The following is a 15073-nucleotide window of genomic DNA, read 5'->3' as shown; positions in this document are numbered from 1 at the left end:
TTCTAGAAACTTCTTGTTATTGGTTATTTGGTTTTTTTTTTTTTTTTTAGGAGCATTAGCAACTAAGGCCATATTGCTCCGGGGAAATGCGGTGGTCATTCCCTGACCTTTCTTCATCCTCCGTATTTGGTGGTCACGGCCTCGAACCCCAGTATAATCAAGAAGCGTGTGTTATGCACTGCTGGTCCTGCCCACCTGGCTAGAAACTTCTCTGCTAGTATATATACGAGTGGGTACTGCATCAAGGAAGCATTTTCATATTTCAAAAGTGTGCTTTGCAAGAGCGAGCAGTGAACAAGTATTTTAGTGAATTAGTGTTTGAAATAAGTGTTGTGTGTATAAGTGTAAATCATGAACTGTGTTTAAATTAGAAATAAAGAGCTACACTTTCTTAATTGTGTTCTTATGTGTGTCTGTATCAACTGTACAGAAACACGTTGCATTCTTCCCAAAATAAGCCTGATAGATTTTACTACATTTGTGGAGAAGTGGTATTAAAATCGCAGTGGAAGCCACTGTCAGAGCTTGTGAGAAAAGCCTATGAGCTCTATTTTGGATGTTATGTCAGAGATCAAGAAAAAGTATGGCTCTGAAGATTTTCCATAGCTTATGCTCATGGACATTAATAGGCTGGCTTCGGGAGGAAGTCATAAAAAAAAGATGCCTTTTGCTGTACCAGTGATATAGCAGGAACCACAGGACCGCATAAATGATTGCTACTTTTGCATGAACAATATTTCTGGTTTTTCTGGGAAATACAAGCATAAAGTAGAATATCTCAACATACCTTTTTCTCTAAGGCCAGTTCCCCATGATGGTATCATGCCAGAGCGAAAACTACTAGAAACTTATGGAATTGACTCTGATTCAGAGTCAGAAAAGGGATCTCCAGAAGATGCAGAACCCAGAGCGAGTACAGATCCAGCCTTTTCAACTCTAGGTACTGCAAAGCCGCATAACTCAGGCAGAACTGAATGATTTGGTCAGAGATTTGAACCTTTCAGAAACCAAGGCTCAATTACTAGGATCACAGCTTCTTCTTGAAGCGGATGTCATGGTATCTTTTTATAGGAAGAGACAATCTAACATAATGACCTATAACTCCATGGATGGTGCTTTGGCTTATTGCAACAATGTCCAAGAATTAATGTAAGAGTTACATCTAGAGCATGTCCCCACACAGTGGAAGCTTTTCACTCAGTCATCAAAAGTCAGTTGAAAGCAGTTTTACTCCATAATGGAAGTAAATATTCATCTATACCATTGGCCCATGCAATTCACATGAAGAAAACAGCGAGAAACTACACATTTTTTTGCAAAAAATATGCTATCAAGAATTCAAATGGAATATCTCTGATGGCCTAAAAGTGGTAGCTTTGCTGAGTGGGTTGCAAGGTGGATACACTAAATACTGTTGCTTTTTATGCAAGTGAAACTGCTGAGTGAAGGGTTGCCACTACAGGGTAAAAAATGGCCAGACCGTTCAGAAACTACACCAGGCCAGAAAAATGTAGCACATCCTCTTTTGGTGGATAAGTCAACAATTTATTTACCTAAATTGCACATCAAACTAATTTTGGTAAAAATATTTGTGAAAGCGATGAACAAAAAAGGAGAAGGATTTCCTGTTTGAGGTAAAAATTTCCTGGAATCAGTGAAGCCAAGATAAAAGAGGGAATTTTTGTGGGTCCTCATATCAAACTGCTATTCAAAGATGAGGAATTCATTAAAAAATTAAATGCTACAGAAATAAGAGCCTAGAAAGTATTTGAAACATCTGCTGGAACTTTTTAGGCAATGAGAAATCACAAAGTTATAGTGAAATTGTGGATGAGATAATTTTAGCTTACAGAGAGTTCGGATGCAATATGTCGTTAGAGCTTTATTATTATTATTATTGCTCTTATATTATTGCTACCAAGTACGCAGGGTGGTTGTTGTTATGTCTGGTGTTACTGTTGGTCAAGGAACTCTCTGACTATCCTACAGGTGTTCAGGATTGCTACTTCCTGGAGTTCCTTGTAGGTGTTCCCTGGGAGACCTATTGCTGCTAGGCTGTTATGTAGTGTCTTTGGCACCATACCTGTGGTTGACACGATGATCAGGATGGTCATTACTTGTTGCATATGACACATCTCTTTGATCTCCTGTCTTAGGGTCGTGTACTTCCTGATTTTTTCCCCATGGGTTTTCTGCAGGTTGCCAGTGTTGGATACCGCTATGTCAATCAGATAGGTAGCATTTTCCTTCTTGTCCACAAGGGTTATGTCCTGTCTGTTATGCGGGATTGTCCTATCCGTTATTATGGCGCGGTCCCAGTACAGCTTGTAGGTTGGGGTCTCTAGTACTGCCTGAGGTTCATACTTGTAGTACGGTTCACTTTCTTCGATCAAGTGGTATTTCCTTGCTAGCTTCTGATGTATTATCCTGGCTACCTGGTTGTGTCTATGAGTGTACGCAGTCTGGGTGATCACCTTGCACCCCGCAGTGATGTGTTGGATCGTTTCTGAGGCCAGGTGGCGTCGTCGACATGTGTCGTCAGACACTCCGAGCTCTTTGGCGATATATTTTCTATAGTTTCTGGTGTTGATTACCTGGTCTTGGATGGCAAGCATGAATCCTTCAGTCTCGGGGAAGAGCATCCTGCTTGTGAGCCATGCATTGGAAGCAATTTAATCTATGTGACCTTGATGGAGATCATTAGCATTAGCATTAGTATTAGTAGAGGCATATGATGCAAGAAAGCAAGCTTATGCAGCATCAGCCAAAAAAAAAAACACTTCCATTTCACCCCTCCGTTCATTCGAAATACCTGGCCAGCTGAGCCTTAAATTTATTTAGGCTATCAACTTCCACAACACGGGATGGAAGTCTGTTCCACCAACCAACTACCCGTTGGCTAAAGGCAAATGTTCGCACATCTATCCTACATCTGTCTTTCCTCAATCTGAATTTATGCCCTCTCAGGTGATTATTCATTGTAGTGTCTGCCATGGTGTATCTTCTCTGCCCATCTTTCTAGCTTCATTTGTACCTCCTGGTTGGGGGGAATCCTCGCTTAGGTTGAGTGGGTATACCACTTGTCTATCTTCCTTATGGCCTGGTGGAGTGCTGCTGTGAGTTTCTTGAAGTAATCCTTCAGGTTAACTATCTCTGTCTTCTGTTGCTCAATGAGGTCTATCAGGCCCCTTCCTCCTTCTTCCCGGGCAATTGTCAATCTCTCCATGGCAGATTTCAGGTTGTTTTAGCAGCTCTTGGTCATCATTATCCTTGTCGTTCTCATGATATCCTACAGCTCGGTATTAGTCCAATCTATGACCCTGAAGGAGTATGTTAGCACTGGGACTGCATAGGTGTTTATGGCTTTAACTCTGTTCCCTCCATTCAGCTTCGCTTTCAGCAGGCTTTTAAGTCTCTGATGGTATTTTTCAGTCAGGTAGGCCTTAATTTCCTTGTGCTGTAACTGCTGAGCCTGCATCATCCCCAAGTATTTGTAGGCCTCTCCCTCTGCCATGGCTTCGATCTCTTTATCAGTCTCCAGCTGGTAGTTTCGGCTGACTAATTTTCCCTGACGCAATCCGTGGGTCTTGCATTTGTCTAGACCAAATTCCATCCTAATATCACTGCTGAATTCTTCTGTGATCTGGAGTAGTTGCTGAAGGTGCTTTTCTGTTCCTTCATAGAGCTTGATATCATCCATGTACAGGTTCTTCTTTCCTTCTTTGAGGTTATATCCGTACTTGCTACTGTTGAGCATGGTAGATAGAGGGTCAAGTGCTAGACAGAACCACAATGGGCTCAGGGCATCTCCTTGAAAGATTCCTCTCCTGATGGGGGATTGGACTGCTTGTGATGTTTTTGACCTTAATGGTGGTACTCCATTTCGCCATCGTTTCTCCTACGAAGTTTGTCACTATTGGATTGACTTTATAAATGTCCAGTGCCTCTATTAGCTAGCTATGAGGCACAGAGTCAAAGGCTTTGCGGTAATTGATGTAGCTATGTACATGTTGCGCCGCTTCTTATAGGCTTGCTCCATAACCGCGGAATCTATGGTTAATTGCTCCTTGCATCCTTTGCTCAGCATTATAGTTGGTAGATGACTTTCATCAACCGGTGAAATACCACCACTTTGCTTATTGGAGGCTTGAAGTGGTGAAACCCATGTTTAGTCCCTAGAGCAAAGTTTCCGGCATCCCCCTCCCCCCCATACTTTTCCTTCAACCCATGCACGGTAACTAAGTATTATAGGTTTTGATACCTTTTGTGTTTGGGGTTTTCATAACAAAAAAAAAAAAAAGTCGCTTGCATCCTTTCTGCTGTTCGGCCATTATGTTCTGGCTCTCCAAGTGGTCAAATATCTTCCTGGTTATACAGCTGGTCAGGATCTTGTACATTGTTGAGAGGCAGTGAAATATAGGCCAATCAACAATGTTGATTGGCCTATATTTTGCTGGGTTTCTTGTATCTTCATCTGGCGAAGATAAAGAAAGCCTGCATGAGAAGCATGCAAAAGTTCAGTGAAATTTATTGGTAAAAGTACTTTGCCGTAACGGCATTTGAATTGTTGCTCGCTCAGTAAACATACAGTGGGTGTTATCGGTCAGGAGTAGAAATTGAATCCCATGGGAGATTGAAACCCTCCCGAAGTGGAGGGGCAACCTGACCTTTTTTCATTAGAATCACTGGTAAAAAAGGCAAAGGAAGCCCACACGAGAAGCAAGGCAAACTTTGAAAAAGTTTACCGGTGAAACTACGTTACAAACATTTTTTATGATGCCAGAACTTCCAATATGATGACTCTGTTCGTGATTCAATTAGTTAATTCAATTAGTGATTCTAAAGAAAAAAGGTTACCCCCCCCCCCCCAAAAGAAAACCTCCCACAGGAGGGTTTCAAGCTCCTGTGGGATTCAACTTCTACTCCAGACCGATAACACCCACCATCTGTTTACCGAGCGAGCAACAATACAAATGCCGTTATGGCAAAGTACTTTTACCAGTAAATTTTATCGAACTTTTGCATGCTTCGTCTTTAGGCTTCAGATATGTGATTCCTTGAGTGAGAAACTTCAGGATTGTCTCTGGGTGCCTTATCATTCGGGGGAACTGCTCTGCCAGGTGCTTGTGTGTGCAAGTAAGCTTCTTGTAACAGTAGTTGTGGACGTTATCTATTCCTGGAGTTCGCTAATTGTGAGAGTTCTTGATCGTCTGTTTTACTTCTTCCCGAATCTTCCACCCTCTCATTTCTTTTATATCCTTGGTTTCCTTGTGTTCTAGTTCTATCCAGGTGGCTCAGCTGTTATGTCTTACTTCCCTGCTCCGTATGTTCCCCCAGAACTCCTCAATCATCTTCTTCTCCTCAGGTGGTCCGTTCCCTCCTTTCCCATTTTCAAGATTCCTGTAAAAGCCTCTTTTGTCCTCATCGAAGATTCTGTTGTTTATTTTCCTCTGGGAGCTCTCTTTATATCAGCTTAGTCTCTTGCTGAGGGAAGGAGGTTCTGCTTCAATGTGTCCAAGTACTCTCATATTCTCTGATTTTTTGTCTCATGTTTGCTGTGGACGCTGTCTCTCTTGAGGATGCTCTTCTTTTCCAATTAATTACTCACTCCTGTTGCCCCGTTGGTACTGGGTCAGTTGGCCTATCTTGACTCTTAATTCTTCTATCTTCTGCTGAAGTCTTCCTTCCCAAGCTGGTGGTTCCTTCTCTTTTCGGTTCTTCTGCTGCTGGTCTCTCGCTTCTCTTCCGTTAATCCTCGTCGCTGCTACTGCAGCAGAATATACGGCTGTATGTATGGCCTCCAGTGTTTTATTATTATTATTATTATTATTATTACTAGCCATATAGTGCAAGGAAGCCTGAGGCTTATGCTGCACCAGCTAAGAAAAAAATTTCCAAGTTACCCAGAGAGAGAGAGGGAGAGAGAGAGTTGCACCATTGCTGTCGAGGTAATGCGGTATTTTGTGCCGACCGAGGTGGTCTGTGACTCTCCACAAGGTTCTATTCAGCCTCTGCTTCGGTATCACGTGAGTCTTTGTGGGGTCCATTCCTTCAAATTCTGTTAGGGCTTTCTTCCACTCGTCCTCTATTCTGGATATCATGACCTCGTCTCTTTCCACTTCAGCTGCTGTGGGTTGTATCTCTTCTTGCTCTTCCTCCTCTGGTTCAGTGGTGGTATGTTCTTCCTCCTCTGGTTCTGTATTCTTTATCCTTTGTAGTTGATCACTCACATCCTGGGGCGCCTCCGTAGCCAGGTGGGAAGGAGCAGCAGTGCGTAGCACACGCTTCTTGATTAGACCGGGGTTCGAGCCCGTCACCACCAAATACGGAGGATGCGGAAAGGTCAGGAATGACCACCGCATATTCCCGGAGCAATATGGCCTTAGTTGCTAATGCTCCTAAAAAAAAAAAAAAAAAAAAACTCACATCCTGCTTGATATTTTCCAAGATTGCAGAAGCTATCAGGTTCTTCATGACGATGGTCCTTTTCTGCTCTGCTATTCACTGTTTGGTGACCTTAATATCCGGGTATCTTTTCAGCCACTTGGTGTGTACTCTCACCCTGTAAGTTGTTATATCGCTCTGCAGCTTTGTTATTTCACAGTATGCTTGCATGATGTACGTATTCATTTCGATGCTTCACTTCATGTGCTGGCGTTTTCTCCCTTCCTGGGTGGTGACTAGTGCCGTTGCACAGGAAGCACTTCCTGTTGGTGGGGCTGGATGGGCTTGCCCTTCTCTTGTGGTAGCCATACGGGGGACAGCGGCACTCACTCCACTGTCTTCCTCGGGAGACCTCTGATTTTTCGAACTGACCCCTCTGCCTAAGGCGTGAATGCGAGTGACTTTATCCTGCACCACACTCGATGCAGTATGATTAATATTTCTCTGCGACGTCATCCATTTATTATTATTAATCCTGGGGCTTATGCTGCACCAGCCAAAAAAATTCCCGCGTTACCCTGAGAGAGAGAGAGAGAGAGAGAGAGAGAAGTAGAAAGGAATCGCCAAGAAAGAGAAGAATTATGATATCCAGCTCGGGACCCTGGGTGTGCCAAGCCCATACTCACCAGATGTGAGCCCCTGGGGTGAAATTTCCTACATTCCCATTTAACTTTTTTCCTGAAAACTTTGGAGTGGTCTCCAATGAACACAGTGAAAGGTTTCACCAATATATTTCTCAAATGGAGAAAAAGATACTAGGAAAAATGGAGTCCAAATGTTTTAGTAGTTTTTATAATCATCCAAATGGATGATTATAAAAGGCAAAAAATGACAAAGTAAGTGTTTTGTTATCAGATAAACATTTTTGTAAATAGAATAAGCTTAATAGACCATTGTTCAATATTTAGTACTGTAACATTTTCTTAAAATATAGGAAATCTTTTTTGCTAGAAACTTAGTTTTTGACTTTAATCCCTTCTCCCTTAAAATTGGTGGGTGTTACAGAAATATGGTTGCCATATGGCAACTGTATTTCTGTAACAATTTTGAATTCAGCAATGTCAAATCTACTAGAATCACCCTGTAACAATTTTGAATTCAGCAATATCAAATCTACAAGAACCATCCTGAATTTTAACAGGGAGCAAATATATATATATATATTATTATTTATTTTTTTTGTTTCTACCAGTGACTATAGTATATATTATTGTTATAACAATATATAACCCCAGGGGCTCACATCTGATGAGTATGGGCTTGGTACACCCAGGGTCCTGAGCTGGATATCATCGTCATTCTTCTCTTTCTTGGTGATTCCCTTCTACTTCTGACTCTCTCTCTCTCTCTCTCTCTCTCTCTCTCTCTGTGTTTCTCTGGGTAACTCAAATTTTTTTTTGTTGGTGCAGCATATGTTGTTGTTGTTATTTGGTTTTTAGGAGCATTAGCAACTAAGGCCATATTGCTCCATTGCGGTGGTCATTCCCTGACCTTTCCGCATGCTCCGTATTTGGTGGTGACGGGCTCGAACCCCAGTCTAATCAAGAAGCGTGTGCTACGCACTGCTGCTCCTTCCCACCTGGCTACGGAGACGCCACAAGGTGGTGCAGCATAAGCCTCAGGCTTCCTTGCACTATATGGCTAATAATAATAATAATAATAATAATAATAGTATATTATTTGACCCAGACTGCCTGAAAATTGGCAGCTTCAGCACCTGGAAATTGAAGGTTTTTAAGTTTTTCCAGTTTTTGGGGACTAATTCTAAAGTAGCATAGCTTGTAAAACTAAAAAGATTAATTACTATATTTAATAACCACTCTTATACTATGTGAAGTTAATGGTATAGTTTATTAAGCTCTTCGCCCAAATCACTATACATTTAAGGTGACGTTTCAGGCATCTTACCTGTTACGGGTTGAAAAGTAGAAAGGATTACAAATTTGAATTATATTATAATAATTATTAATTATGAATTTTAAATCTAAGGTAATTAAGGTGAAATTTCTGTTTTGGTTACGATAGAAAGTGGATATTATAAATAAGTAAATACATACGGATAAAAATACATAAAGATTAAATTCTTACCTGCTGACAGAAATCCTGCTTGCCGATGCTACCAGCACCTGATGAGCATACTGGCAAGAGGTACTGCTAATAGTAATTTATAGGTGAGGGATTAAGTCTGTTAACTAATAGAATGATGTCCAGTTTTTTTATCCTGGATCCTTTTTGGAGTGGAAGCCTGGGATGAACTTTGCTCTCATATGCCAATCATCTGTGGTTGTTGTGCAGGCTGGTTCTGGGGGTCTGGAGGGATCTGTATGTGGACTGCTCTTCTGGATATCTGGACTATTTTCTTTTCCTGTTTTTTCCATTTCTTCTATTTTCTTGTTGGAAAGGTGGAAATATTGTGGGTTGAATTTGACTAATTGTTTTTGTTAATTGACGAGGCTTCGAACATTTTATAAAGAAGGCTTCTTTAAATTTTCTTCTGTTGTATTGATCGTCTTTAGAGAGGATTCTGGTGTTATTGAAATCCTATGTGTCACCACATTGGAATACATGTTTAAGATATTTAAGTAGATTCAGATTACAGAATTTTGTTGGTTTAAAATAATAACTTTGGGAAAGTCAGGATGATTTTGTGGTAAATAGTATTCAGCCATATATGAAAAGGCTTTATTGGGTGTGATTATAAGACTTAGAACAGTGGCAATCTTTGACAAGTCTGTTTAAAGAAGATGTTGGAAGTGGTGAGAAGAAAAGGAATATGAGCACTTTGCAAAGTTACTGAATTGAAAAGTACAACAATCTCCAGTGAGCTCACTGGAGATTGTTTGTTGTACTCACTCATGTGTAAATCTGGTTTCATGATCCAAAAGTTTGGAAAGAGGACAAATTGATAAACTTAATAAAAAGAAATTCTGAATAATAAACTTCTGGTGAAAGCAATCCTAAACAGGCCAAGCAAGCTGATAGTTCTAAGCATATGAGTCTCACTCAAACAGTGTGTTCTTATGTCTCTCTTATGACTTAAATAAAGCAGTTAGCTTGTTTCTTTTAAATGTTATACCAATGTTTGAAAATACAAACATAGCTCTTTCACCTAACGTACCTCATATTCATGTGCTGAGGTCATTACTGCTAGATAGATTAAAGAACATATATACAAATTTATTTTACCAATTTTTTAAAATCTTCCACTTCTATTTTGGAAATTGATTACCACAGTAGACTAAACCAGAAGAATTATTCTTCCTTAGCCATAGGCATTTCTACTGCCATGATTGTAGACAGTCCAAAACAAGAGGAGAAGCTTCTGTTCTTTTGTTCAGAGAGTAAACACTTTATGGCTGAATGTGACTACATGGCACAAGTTCCCATTTAAAAATTATCTCCTTAAAGCTGCTTGAGGTAGCACAAATTTTATCAATTGGCAGTGCATTATTTTCAGGTTTGAAAATATTTTTGGGCAAGTTTCCAGTACTTCTTGCTGTTGTTAAATATAAAGTAATAGCTGAAGCAACAGATGTTTTCCAGCAACATTTCTGTCAGTTTCAGTGTGAGAAACTACCAGATAATATTATGAAAGAAGAAAAAAACTACACGATACTATTATGAATGAAGAAAGAAACTACCAGATACTATTATTAAAGAAGAAAGTTCCATAACCTTGGATTACTGCATCATAAATCCAAGGTTGGAATACTCACAGATGCATGAGAAAGCTTGACTTCAAATTGTTGAAGTTAAACATAAAAAGGCACCTGGAGCAGATGGAATCTATCCAGTTATAATGAAGGAGGCAGCAAGGGAAGTAAGCAAACCCTTAGCCATAATTATGAGAGCATCCTTAGAGTCAGGGGAGGTCCCAATGGACTGGAGATGTGCAAATTTATCCACAATTCACAAAGGGTGTTCAAAGGGTGACACAAATAATTATAGACCTGTTAGTTTAACTTCTGTTCCGGGAAAAATAATGGAGTCACTGGTTAAAGAGGTGATACAGCATCACCTAGACAAGACAGCAGCAATAGTTCAGACACATCATGGGTTTGTTAAGGAGAATCCTTATCTGACCAATTTGATTGGATACTACGATGTGGTCCTAAAGAACTGGATGCTAAAAATAATATTGATATCATATACTTGGATTTCAGGAACACTTTTGATACTGTTGCACATGGAAAATTGCTGTACAAATTGGAGCGGTATGGCATTAAGGGCAAGTTAGTGCAATGGATAAAGGGATGGTTGAGTGGAAGACGGCAGAGAGTGGTAATCAATGGACACTACTCTTCGTGGACTAATGTTATTAGTGGAGTCCCTCAGGGTTCAGTGTTGGATCCATTGTTGTTTTCTGTATTTATAAATGATATTCATGATGCTTTATCAGGCTTAATGTCCACGTTTGCAGATAATACGAAGGTTGGCAGGGTTGTTAATGACAGTATGCTGCTACAACAGGATCTAGAAAAGTTAAGCAGATGGGCTGAGAGGTGGCAACTGAAGTTTAACATTGACAAATGTAAAGTACTACATATGGGAAGCAGTAACCCCAGAGTAACGTATCAACTGTGTGGTTCTACACTGATAGTGGAAGAGAATGAAAAGGACCTGGGGGTAACTATGCAGTCAGATATGATGTTCTCAAAGGGCTGCCAGAGCAGGTCATGGAGTTTTGTCAATGATATATAGGAATTTTGCTAGCAGAGAGAAGGAGGTGATTATCCCTTTGTATAAAGCAATGATCAGGCCACACCTTGAGTACTGAGTACAGGGCTGGAGGCCTCATTTTAGGAATCATGTAGAATTGCCAGAACAAGTACAGAGAAGGGCAACAAGATTGGTGAGAGGAACAAAGGGGTTCTCTTACCAAGAGAGGCTTAAGTTCTTCAAGTTGCAGCATCTGGAGACTAGGCAACTGCGAGGTGATCTGATTGAGGTCTATAAGGTCTTGAATGGTTTGAGCAGGCTCAGTGCTGATGGGATACTTCTGCTTGCTCAGACTAATAACCTGAAGGGGCATAGATTTAAATTGAGGAAAGACAGTTGTGGAATAGATTGTGTGGAAGTTTGCCTTTAGCCAACGGGTAGATTGCTGGAACGGACTTCCATCTGTTGTTGCAGAAGTTGATAGCTTAAATAAATTTAAGGGTGAACTTGACAAACATTTGGAGTGACCGGATGGGTGAAATGGGAAAGGGTTTTTTTTTTTTTTTTTTTTTCCTGATGCTGTATAAGCTTGCTTTCTTGTTTCATAACAATTGTTGTCAAAATTGTTTAATAACAATTAGCATAGTAATACTGAGTGTGAGAAAAAATTTTTTTGCCAGAAAGATCTCTTTGCCGTGAAGCTTTGGAAATACTTTTTGACAGCCAATCTGGATGGCAGAGCCATTGATATGAACAAAACTTTGGTTCACCATTTCTGAATACAGTAAAGTCGGCAACAATATCTGTTTTGAAGCATTTGAAACCAGTTGATAACTAACACAAAATAGAAAAACAATAAATCCTTAGACAAAAAAAATGCCAGGTAAACTAATGTTTTAAAGCAAACTGTACTGCCATATGACTTATTTTAACATTTTATGTTAAAATAAGACATATGGCAAAATAACATTGTCAGTGAAATTAATTTCTAGTGCAATGTGGTCTTTCAAAAACCTCTTGTTTTTCTGAAAAATCTCCTCTTTTTCTCTGTTTTTTTTTTTTTTTTTTTCAAGATGCATTATCACATGTACACAAAGTGCCTATTATGTTTGCCATGGCCCCGCCCTTCTGTCTGTCTCTGTGTCCATCCATCCATCTGCATAATAAGTAAACTCCTATCAGATGGATTTTCATAAAATTTTATATTTGGCCCTTGTGGAAAGATTTGTCAAGCTATCCCAAATTTCATTAAAATTGTATCAATAGAAATCCAGTAATTATTATTTCTTTTTTTTTTTTTTCTTCTTTTTTTTTTTTCTTCTTTTTTTTTTTTCATAATACAGGGTGATTCAGGAAGTATTAGTAAATATTTTGGGAGGTTATAGTATCAATTATTCTGAGTAAAAAAGTTCATATAAATGTGTCCAATTCTCAATTAATACAGAGATACAACTGTTTGAAATTGGCATGCACAAAGCCATTACAAGAGGTATTAAAAGAACGATAAATGATTTATTGACTTTTTGAATGAAACAAAACAAAAATAATTGACAAATTTTTTACTGTTCACAATAAATGTTTGAAAATCCCACCACCAACCTCAATGCACTTTGCAACTCTTGTGGTAATATGTTATTCTTCTGAGAGTGTCTTGGTATTCCTTTATGAGGGCGGCAGTATCCAAAATGCAAGTGAGCAATTCATCTCTTGTATTCACCTTTTCTTTGTATACTGCGCTTTTCATCCATTCCCACAAACAAAAATCTAACAGATTGAGGTCAGAAGACCTTGGTGGCCAATGAACGGGACCACCATGGCGATCCATCATTCAGGGAAAGTTCGATTTAGATGTTTTATCACCAAACAGGTATAATGTGCAGGAGCTCCGTCATGCTGAAAGTACATACCAATCCTTGTAGCCAAGAGAATATCCTCTAATAATAGTGGAAGTTTGTTTTGCAGAAATTCTAGGTAAATGGGCTCTGTAAGATGGATGATTTCGTAGTACAACAGGCCCAATCAACTGATTGTTGATGACACCCCAGCACACGTTTACAGAGAAGTGATGTTGAAAATTTGTTTCTACAGTGGCATGTAGATTTTCATCTGACCACCTATGAGAGTTACGGGTGTTGTTGATACTGTCACAGGTGAAAGTAGCTTCATCACCGAACAGTATTAATGGAATTGATCGGCAATTAGCATTTACCTACCAACAAAATTCCAATCATTGGGCATCATCTCCTGATTGAAGGTGTTACACCCCTTGTATGTGAAATGGATACAAGACATGCTCACATAATGTTCACCATACTGTTGTCTGCAGAACATTGATAAACATAGAAATTCTTTGTGCTAATAGTAAGACTACATTTTACTGACTGAAGAATATGTTCTATTTCATCTGCATTTTGTTCATTTGCACATTCAGAAGAAATATGAGTGCTGGGAACTGTATCAGTCTCATGGAGTTTGGTGTATACACTAGTAAATGCTCTTGAATCAGGTATTCTGTAGTTAGGAAACCATCAGCAGTATTCTCTACAAGCAGCAGTAGCACTTCTACCACAAAAACCGTAAAGAAATACCATGTCGGCATATTCAGCATGGTGAAGATGTGCAGCATTCTGAACAACACTTCTAACACCAAATAGCATCAGGTTATAACTGCTTCTTGGTCACATCTGATTCAGGGAGCTGTGTACGCCAGTTTCGACCAACTGTATCTCCATATCCATTGAGAATTGGACACATGTTTATATGAACTTTTTTACTCAGAATAATCGATACTATAACCTCCCAAAGTATTTACTATTCCTCCTGAATAATATAGGCTATCCTTATACTGTACTTTGTAGCTGAAGCACTAGATATTATTATTTTTATTATTTATTATTATTATTATTATTAGCCATATGGCACAAGGAAGCCTGAGGCTTATGCTGCACCAGCCAAGAAAAAATTTCTGAATTACCCCGAGAGAGAGAGAGAGAGAACAAGAGTCAGAAGTAGAAGGGGAATCACCAAGAAAGAGAAGAATGATGATATCCAGCTCAGGACCCTGGGTGTGCCAAGGCCATGCTCACCAGATATCAGCCCCTGGTGTAAACTTATTTTTGTTGCCATGTGCTGATTGGAGGAATGAATGGGCAGTATAGCTGAAGTGCAGAAATGGAATGTTCTCATTTTATTCATAAACGTTATTGCATTTTTGCTCATTTATTTTATCATTAATCATGAATTATTACTATTTGCTAATGCACCTAAAATGTAATTTGCTATATACATTAACTTGTTTCTCTTGCTTGCAATTAACTGAACTTCTTGAAGGTCAAAGGTTGGCAGCTATGAACTCAAGCATAAGGCTTTCAAAACTGCACTTGAGCAAAACTGCAAGGCATGAAAGATTCCCTGACAGATCTGAAGAAATTGGCCAGTTATGTGCTGTCCCAGACTCCATTCTGCTTTCACATCATGTGACCTCTTCAAATGAGGAACAATGTTATGCTATCTGAGAAACAATGTCTACAGGAAAAAAAACAGCATGTGTACCTTGTATGCATGAAAGATGTTTTATTTTATGTGAAAATGTCCTTGGCTTGGAAGAGGTTAGCGACATCCAAGCCAATAGCCTAATTAGCCATTTGTTGAATAGTATGATTGCAACAATACAAATATTTGTCATATGACTGCAACAAGACAAATATTTGTCAATGATTTCTTTTTTCATCTCACATTTTCGTTAACTGGAAGAGGTTAGCGAAATCCAAAACAATAGCCTAATTTGCCATTTCATTGTAGCTATTTGTTGAGTAGTATGATTGCAACAATACAAATATTTGTCATATGACTGAACAATACAAGTATTTGTCAAAATTTCTTTTTTCATCTCGCATTTTTGTTACATTCATTGTTAGGTGCCACTATAGATGTTTTCACATCAAAAATTGGTGATATAGCTCATTTAAAA

At 39.2% G+C, this 15073-nt stretch overlaps 1 protein-coding gene across 2 annotated transcripts in view; it reads left to right on the top strand.

Moving 5' to 3' along the window:
• The window catches only part of LOC150077096 (papilin-like), a 724323-nt gene that overhangs the window by 526591 nt on the left and 182659 nt on the right, over window positions 1-15073 (top strand). The window lies entirely within an intron of this gene.

The sequence above is a fragment of the Mastigoproctus giganteus genome, chromosome 12 (assembly GCF_048544385.1).
Source record: "Mastigoproctus giganteus isolate SK-2022 chromosome 12, ASM4854438v1, whole genome shotgun sequence".
Taxonomy (NCBI): Eukaryota; Metazoa; Arthropoda; class Arachnida; order Uropygi; family Thelyphonidae; genus Mastigoproctus; species Mastigoproctus giganteus.
Note: the sequence above shows the minus strand (reverse complement) of the source record. Positions and strands in the feature narration are given on the sequence as shown.